The 8,152-nt window shown below is 43.7% G+C and overlaps 1 long non-coding RNA gene across 1 annotated transcript in view; it reads left to right on the forward strand.

Annotated features, from left to right (window-relative positions):
- The window catches only part of LOC113478756, a 19,298-nt gene extending 13,867 nt beyond the window's left edge, over positions 1-5,431 (forward strand). The window contains exons 3-4 of the long non-coding RNA XR_003398134.1: positions 4,315-4,435; positions 5,220-5,431. This is a non-coding gene — a long non-coding RNA (uncharacterized LOC113478756). The remainder of the gene's footprint in view (positions 1-4,314; positions 4,436-5,219) is intronic.
- The last annotated feature ends 2,721 nt before the right edge of the window (positions 5,432-8,152 follow it).

Genomic DNA, 8,152 nt, shown 5'->3' on the forward strand with positions numbered 1-8,152 from the left:
GGTAGTCTTGTCCATGTCAGCTGCATCTTTGTCCTGTTTGTGGATTTTCCCACTCAAAAGCAAACTATTTTCTGTTTTCCTTCTCCAAAGGTATACAAAAGAAAGAATCTTTTAAATCAAGCACTGTAAACCACTGATAAGTCTCCTTTAAAGCTGTTAACAGCGTGTAAGGATTTGCTGCTACAGGATATATACCCTTAACTATTTGATTCGCTGCTCTTCAGTCTTGCACTAACCTATATTCACCCGATGGTTTTCTGACTGGTAGAATGAGAGTTTTATACTCAGATTTACACTCCTCCAAGATTTTATACTTCAAAAATGTAACAATCAGTTTCTTTCTTATATCTGGTACCGATTGTCCTATAGAAATCAAAGCCAATTATATCTGAGCTGCCTTGGTTTCTACTCTCAAATCAGTATTTTTTCTGGCAGCTTCTTTTAGTCTTTCCAGAAAAGCTGAGGGAGATTCATTCTTATCTTGTCACACCTCATACAATCTAGACCAGTTCAGAAACCTAGTCATGGCATGTTTGACTCCATGTAAAATCAATTTCTGATACCGACTCAGTCTTTCTCTGTGCTCCACATTATTTGGATCCTCACTGCGGATGCCCAGACAGAAAATTCTGCTCTAATATTCCACCTGTTGTCCCACTCAATACAGCCACCTCTGCCTGGGCTTTGCCAGCCTTTAATACCATCTGTTTTCCTGTATCATCTAAAAAATTAGCTAAAATCACCTGTAAATCACTCCAACCCGAATTCTGTGTTCTGATGATAGTATCTACTACTCTGCCTGTTCTCTCAGGATCCTCTCTATACACTCCTGCTGCCTGCTTCCAAGCCATCAAATCCGTCACTGAAAAAGGCACTTTCACATACACCAGCCCGTCATTGCCAACTCCCTGCCACAGGGGAGCTGTTGTTTGTACCTGCTGCTGAGTTCTTCGAGAAACAGGGGGTATGAATTACAACCTCAGACGGCCCTTAATCCACGTCCACTATTCTACTACTCTCCACTTCCTCTACCTGTTCTCTATATTCTCGTCCCCGATGCCATTCTCCCTGAAGAGGCTATATATCTAATTCCGGCCCTTCATCCTTTTCAGTAGAAGCAATTCTTTTCTTTAAACAATCTTTTCCAAGTTCACATGTTGAACAACACTTTTTCACCTTTTTATCATCAGAAGTTATAGCCATTACTAAATTATCCCTACTAATCAACTCACATTCCTTCTGCCAATCCTCTTTTGTCTTAAATAGAAAAATAATTCAACATATGGCACTTCATTTCCCTTCTCTTCTACAAAACAGCATTAACTGCAAAATGGTATTATAATTCAGTGTCCCATTCATGGGCCATTTTTCCTGATCATCCAAAGTATACAGAAGCCACCGGTGATTATGATATTCAATCATCTGACTCTTTTGCAAATCTCCCCAATGTGCTAGCAAACATCCTAACGGAGAAGTTTTCAGAACTTTGTCATTTGCAGCCAGATTACACATACTTTTACTTTTAAACAAATGAGTCAGCTTAGATGCCATGGTTCAGTTATTTTTTTAATACAATATACAATCAATCACTCGCTCAAGTCTATCACTTCGTCCTTCCCCAGCTGCACCCCTCGCGGGATAACAGAACTGCGGATCCGAACTCCACACTCGCTTCGTGCTCAATTGCACACTCACAGTTTTCTACAATTACTATGACAAATAAAGGTATATAACACAATACAACACATTTCTTAATTACTACACAATATTCAATCAACAAATCAACCAATCCCACAATAGAGTGCATGAAAACTTCTAACTTTCCGTTAGAGGCACTACCTTTGAGAACTCTATAGCATATAGGTTTTCTTGTTTCCAAATCCAAATGTCCAACCCTGCAATAGCTTTCGCTTATGTCTTACAGGCAGACGCCTAGGCTTCCAAAACACGAGGATCCTCTAGACCAACCCTGCGCAGCTTTTGCCACGTCTGACAGGCAGGCTTGTACAGTGGGACTTTAATCCACTGTGTGGGACTTTAACCCCCTTTCCACGGGTGGGACACCAACCCACTCCTACTGGTGGGACTCTTACCCACTTGAAGTGGGACTCTAACCCACTTATACCAATACAAAAGAGAAGTGTCTTACCAAAATCCAGGGGACGTCGCGAAGAGCCTTATGGATCAGGCATTGACGGGTGTTCCCAGTTAGGTCCCCGACTCCTCCTGTCTCTCTTAGCGAGGTCCCATCTGGGTCGCCAGAAACTGTCACCGAAAACCGGGATAAAAATAACTTATCAACATCGATGTGATGCAGATAAGCAGACACTTCTTTATTGACGGCTAGATGTGTAGGGGAGTGCTCTCACCAACAACACGTGCCAGGCACCAGAATCATGCACCTTATATAGAACTCATACATATTCATTAAGTCTTCATACATAAGCATACAACTTCCAAGAAATCATTAACATATTCTCCTCCTACTTCCGATTCTGCGCAGTAGAGGTTAGAAATGTCTAGAAATGGGTCTGGGGTGTAATGTGAGTAGGTGGTCCATGAGTCGGTGGTCGCGATCTCCCCCTGCCGGAATTACCTTTTCCTTAAGGAAGCAGTATTCTTGGCAGGTACTTGCAAGCTGTTACGGTTGCTTCCCTCAGTTCCCATTAATCCTGGACTTTGACAACTGCTTGCATTCTTCTAGTCCTATGTATGTATTATAAATCAGCTTACAAATCACCTTGTGTTTTGTTACCTAGGCTCTAACCGTTCCTACTAGACAATTATGACCAATCCCTTCAGCCTTGGTACAGGGCTGTACAGGGGATTTTAGAGTAGCAGTCGGTTGCTAGATTTAAAATACGATAAATGTAAAATGATTTTTACTAAAATATCCCATAATTCTCTACTTATATTAAAATCAAAACCAATTTAATTTCAATTGATAATAAAATCAGTAACACTGAGTCTTCAGGAGATGTCCTACTATATGCCTCACAGTACCAGTGAAGAGCTAAAGTAGTGCAGGACAGTCCATGCGTTGGAGCTTGAGATGAGTGCTAACAGGATCCCTTTGGCTCAGCTGCATCAAGATAAAATCTTGCTGCCCTCCCCAGAGCAAACCTTCTCATCCCGCATGCGCAGAGGAGAAGCACTACTCCTGTCCTCCTCTGAAGATGACCTCTTGCTCCTCTGGTCTGTCTCCCATCCTCTGCAAGGCCTCCTCCCCCAAGGACCAGAGCAAGCACAGCAAGGGCTGGCTGTAGGCAAGGCAATGAATTGGTGCATGGGGAGTGGGGAGCATTCTATCAGTTCGGTTAGACTAATGAGCTAGTCCTGATAGCTCTCTCTTCAGAAAGTTCACATTTGCAAAATTAGCTCTTGAGGAAAAGCAGGACAGCAATTTTAAATGCCCTATGAGAATTTTAAAAGCACAAGTTGTGTTTGCACATCCAAAGCTGCAAATGTTTTGATGATCTCCAGATTAATTGAAGGGTGCTTCAGTCTGATTTAGTTTCTTCATTGCCCTGATGACAAATTGCATATCTCCGTGATATGGGTGTTTGACTTTATGAACTTAATCCTAACTACCAATTATAAGTAGGTGTGGGCAGTAATAGTGCCTAGCCCTTACCTCAGGGGGGGCAAGTAATCAGGACTTCACTGACTGGGAGTGGGGGTGATAAAATCATGTTATTTTAGGGCTGGGAAAGTGGACTTTTTAGGATATTTATCCTGTCAAAAGCCTGGGGCTAAAGCTGTATCCTGTCTATAAGCTTCATTGCCAGCTCATCAGTTCTGTGAAAAACAACCATAGAGCTATCATGAATCCAGGCCGTTTTGGGGATCTGGGCGAGTGTGGAGCAGGGGTCCTTGTATGGTTCTTACCTTAAATACACTGTGTCAGGTACAGCTGGCATCAGGCCAAACACAGAATACAAACCCAGGCATTGCAAACCCCTATGGACCCAAACAGCTGTTGTGCACCGCAACAGCTTCTTCCATGCAGTCTTCCATGCAGAAAGGATGCTTTTAAAGCACATATGGACTCTGATATTCCCAACTTCTAGGTGACCCCTTGGGGAACTCACAGAGAACAGGGTTTTAGGAAGGTTGTAGAAAACATCTAAATATTTTTGGTGGTAGCACCAGGGAGTGGATGATAACATGGGGTTGGTTCGATGTTGAGGTAGGTGCTCTGTTGGAGGCCTTAAAATGGTGTTCTGAAATCTGGGAGCAGCCAAGTTCTCTGCTCTGAGGAAGGCTGGTTCCCATCACAGCTCTTTGATTCTTCTGTTGCTCACTTCTGTGCAGGTGTTCAGCATAATTCTGGGAAAGCTGTGGTGGTAGGGACTTCTGATCATTATGTGCTACATAATCTGTGTTGTAAATTGCTTTCCAGTTCTGGATGCTTCTTTCTCAAATCATGCTGATGGTTAAGTAGAGTAGTTGCATGTCCTGGTTCCTGACTGATTTAGTATGAGCAGAAAAAAAAAAAAAAAAAAAAAAAAAAAAAAAAAAAAAAGGTGCTAATGTTAGGCAGTTGCATATTCTTCATACAAAACTCCTAGAGAGTCTTTCAGAATTTAGATTATTTCTTAACAAGAACTATGTCACTTCACAATGTGCTGTGTGAGTCTAGCATGTATTAGAATACATAATACTCATTCCAGCTGTGGGGCACTATGGTAATAAGGAATATTAAGATTTTTTTAAAAAAATCCTTGATTAAAAATAACACTTATTGCAAGATCAAGAATTTCAGTGCTAGAAGGAGATCAGATCTTGGCCTTTGTTGAATTACCTAATTAACCTAATGCTCCAACATTTTCCAGTCTTTCCAATGTGATGGAAAATGTTTTGCAAACTTGAAGGATTGTGGAAGTAGAAATACTGGGCTTTCCAATCCAATTCTCTAATAGGGACAAATAATGAAGGAGAATCAGAAGAATGTTGTGGAATTTGTGTGTTAGAATTATCCAGGCTTGGCCCCTTTCTCAAATTTGCTTCAATTGCATGAAATAATTGAAGATGATAAATGAGGTTGTCAGCCAAGAACCAAGTGCCCTGTCACATTGCAACCACTAAAATAGGTATTTTGTATTAAATATGAAAGTGCAGTTTAACAGAGGACAGGGATACTCTAACAGTTGGAGTGAAGTCCCTGACAAAGGAATTGCTCATTTTTCTTTTAACTGTATTTTTGTTATTCCCCACAGAAAAATGTACACATAGGCTTCTGATGCTATCAGCTGGAGTATCACTATGTGAAGCCCCAGATGAACATGGTGAAGGAGACAATGTTGAAGAGGGGGAAGCTGTGTGTCTCAGCCATAGTTATAGAATCGTAGAATCATAGAATGGTTTGAGGTGGAAGAGACCTTAAAGATCATCTAGTTCCAAACCCCCTTCCATGGGCAGGGACACCTTCCACTAGCCCAGGTTGCTCAAAGCCCCATCCAGCACTTCCAGGGAGGGGGCAGCCACAACCTCTCTAGGCAACCTGTTCCAGTGCCTCACCACCCTCACAGTGAAAAATTTCTTCCTCTTATCTAATCTAAATCTACCCTCTCTCAGTTTAAAACTGTTACCCCTCGTCCTACCCCTACACTTCCTGACAAAGAGTCCTTCCTCACCTTTCCTGTAGCCCCTTTCAGTACTGGGAGGCCGCTATGAGGTCTCCCTGTAGCCTTCTCCAGGCTGAACACCCCCAACTTTCTCAGCCTGTCCTCATTAGGGAGGTGCTCCAGCTCCCAATCACCTTCTTGGCCTCCTCTGCACCTGCTTAAGCAGGTCCACGTATTATGCTGGGGCCCCTGGAACTGAACACAGGACTCCAGGAGTGGTCTCACAAGAATGGAATAGAGGGGGAGAATCCCCTCTGTCAACCTGCTGACCACATTTTTCTTGATGCAGCCCAGGACACGGCCAGCTTTCTGGGCTGTGAATGCACACTGCTGGCTCATAGTCAGTTTTCCATCCACTACTACCCCCAAGTCCCTTCTCCACAGGGAGGGCTGCTCTGAATCCACTCATCCCCAGGGGTACCCTCATACATAGGGGTACTTGAGCCAGCATGTTGCTAGAAACAAGCATTGTGTTTTCCCGCAGTGGTTCAGAGGGCTATGAAGATTAATGGGTTAGTGTTAACTAGCACAGCTCTCTAGCTTTAGCAGTACTATGTTTGGACTGGTTTCCTAAAGAAATAAATCTTGCATGATCATTATGTCTGTCTGGTCTTTCTGCCATTCCAAATAATTCCTGACCCTGGTTGGCTGTGCAAGGTTTAATCCTTGCCGGGATGAGAGAACACGTTGCCTTTGCCCCTCCCCCACCCACGCCGGTCGGGTTGGAAGTTAAACACAGACCCCGGCTAAAATAACAAGAAATTTAATACAACAGAGTGATAGAACAATCTGAACAGCAACAGTATCAATGGTGACAACAATTAACAGCAGTAACAGTGAACAAGACAAAAGATATACAGAGAAATACTGCTAAATGGTCAAGGAGCGAACCCGCCACGTGTATGGCAAAAACCAAAACCAGAAGCGAAAGTTAAAAGGCTCCGCCCCTGGACCTGACGTCAGCATGGTATGAATAACCCGGCTGGAGATCCCTTCCCCCTCTCTCTCTGCTGGGGAAAAACTTTACTCTATCCTGGCTGAACCAGGACATTGACAAACTTGATTGAGCTGATGAATTAGCAGCGTTCCTAGAGTTAATGAATTTCCTACAAATAGTGGTGAAATTACTGACCAAAAAGCCTCCTGACTGACTCGGAAGCTTAGTGCTGTGTTAAGTCAGCTGGCCCAGATCAGCATCAAGGCAAGCTGCATGCTGTGCCCTCTCTAGCTGAAGTGGGAGATCAGCTACAAATATCTTGTGAGACAAAGAGAGAAGCTGGGAGTATTGCAGTGGGGAAAAGTAGAAAAGAAAAAGTTAAAGGATGCAAATGTGCTGGAATTAATTCCACTAATTGGCAAATTGGATTGTTAAAGGACTAGAAAAGGAAGGATAAAATTCCCTTTAAATGTTGTGCCTTTCCTGTTGCTGCAGTGTCCAAATACCTTCTAGTCCTATGTGAAGTTGTACAGCGAGCTTGTGTGACTTGTTCTGTTGTCAAGTATGTCCTTTCCACCTGCTGTCTCAGGCCAGCCTGCTCCCTGTGTTCCTGGTACATGAGCTGAAAAAAGCCGATGTCCACATTAGGTGGCCTGGTGAGAGAAAGATGAATCCATGGAGACAGTAAGGGCAGTCCAGAAATGCAACTGCACAACTTCGACATTACTTTGTTGATGGTTGAAGCTTGTCTTGTTCAGGGGCTCCAAGTTGTGCATTCAGCTTGAGTGGAGCTTCTCCTCTGCAACTATCCATTCACACCAGGACCCATGCTCAGTGCCACCAGAGATGATGCAAACACAGTAGAAACTTGGACCTATAGAAGAGTGCACCCATGCTATCAGTTTCGTTGTGGCTATCCTTGCTCTTTCACAGAGCATCCAAATTCTGTTAAAATGAACTTGTGCTGAAGGACCATGTCATGGAGAGAAGGGTCTGAAGAGGTGGTCTGGCAGTGTCTGTCAAAATCAGTGAATCTCTGCTGGGACAAAGGTGCGGATGCTCTAGATGTGTGATGCTCTAGATGCTCTTGATCCCCCCCACCCCCACTCCCTCAAAAAGGGATGCCTGTGAATACCTTCTAGACACTGTTTATCAGCAGTGAGACAGAGCTTGGATCCACATGAGTTAAAAGGCCACACTGTCACTACAAGTTCCAGAGAAGACAGATACACTGCAGGATGCCCTGTAGCAAACACAGCAGCTGCTTGGTGCATGGAGTCTTGGCACAGTCATCTTTGCTGTCCCTGATAGGTATATGCAAGTATGCAAGCTGAGAAGGATGTTGGGAGTCTGCCCAGAGCTGAACTTGGACTGGTTACACTCTGTAAGATAGGTACACACTGAACTAGGCAAGAGAGCAGTGGCAATTTACCCAGCAATAAGTGCTTAGGTATTTGGGACTTCTACCTGTGCAGAGCTAGACGGGACCATGAAGATGAAGGCATCATTAGAGTCAGGAGGGTAACCCCTCCTCTGGGGTCGTTTCCCAGCAATCAGGAGATTGGGGGGGGGCTGTCTCTTATACACA

The sequence above is a fragment of the Athene cunicularia genome (assembly GCF_003259725.1).
Source record: "Athene cunicularia isolate RWA chromosome 3 unlocalized genomic scaffold, athCun1 chr3_part1, whole genome shotgun sequence".
In the NCBI taxonomy this organism is placed as follows: domain Eukaryota; kingdom Metazoa; phylum Chordata; class Aves; order Strigiformes; family Strigidae; genus Athene; species Athene cunicularia.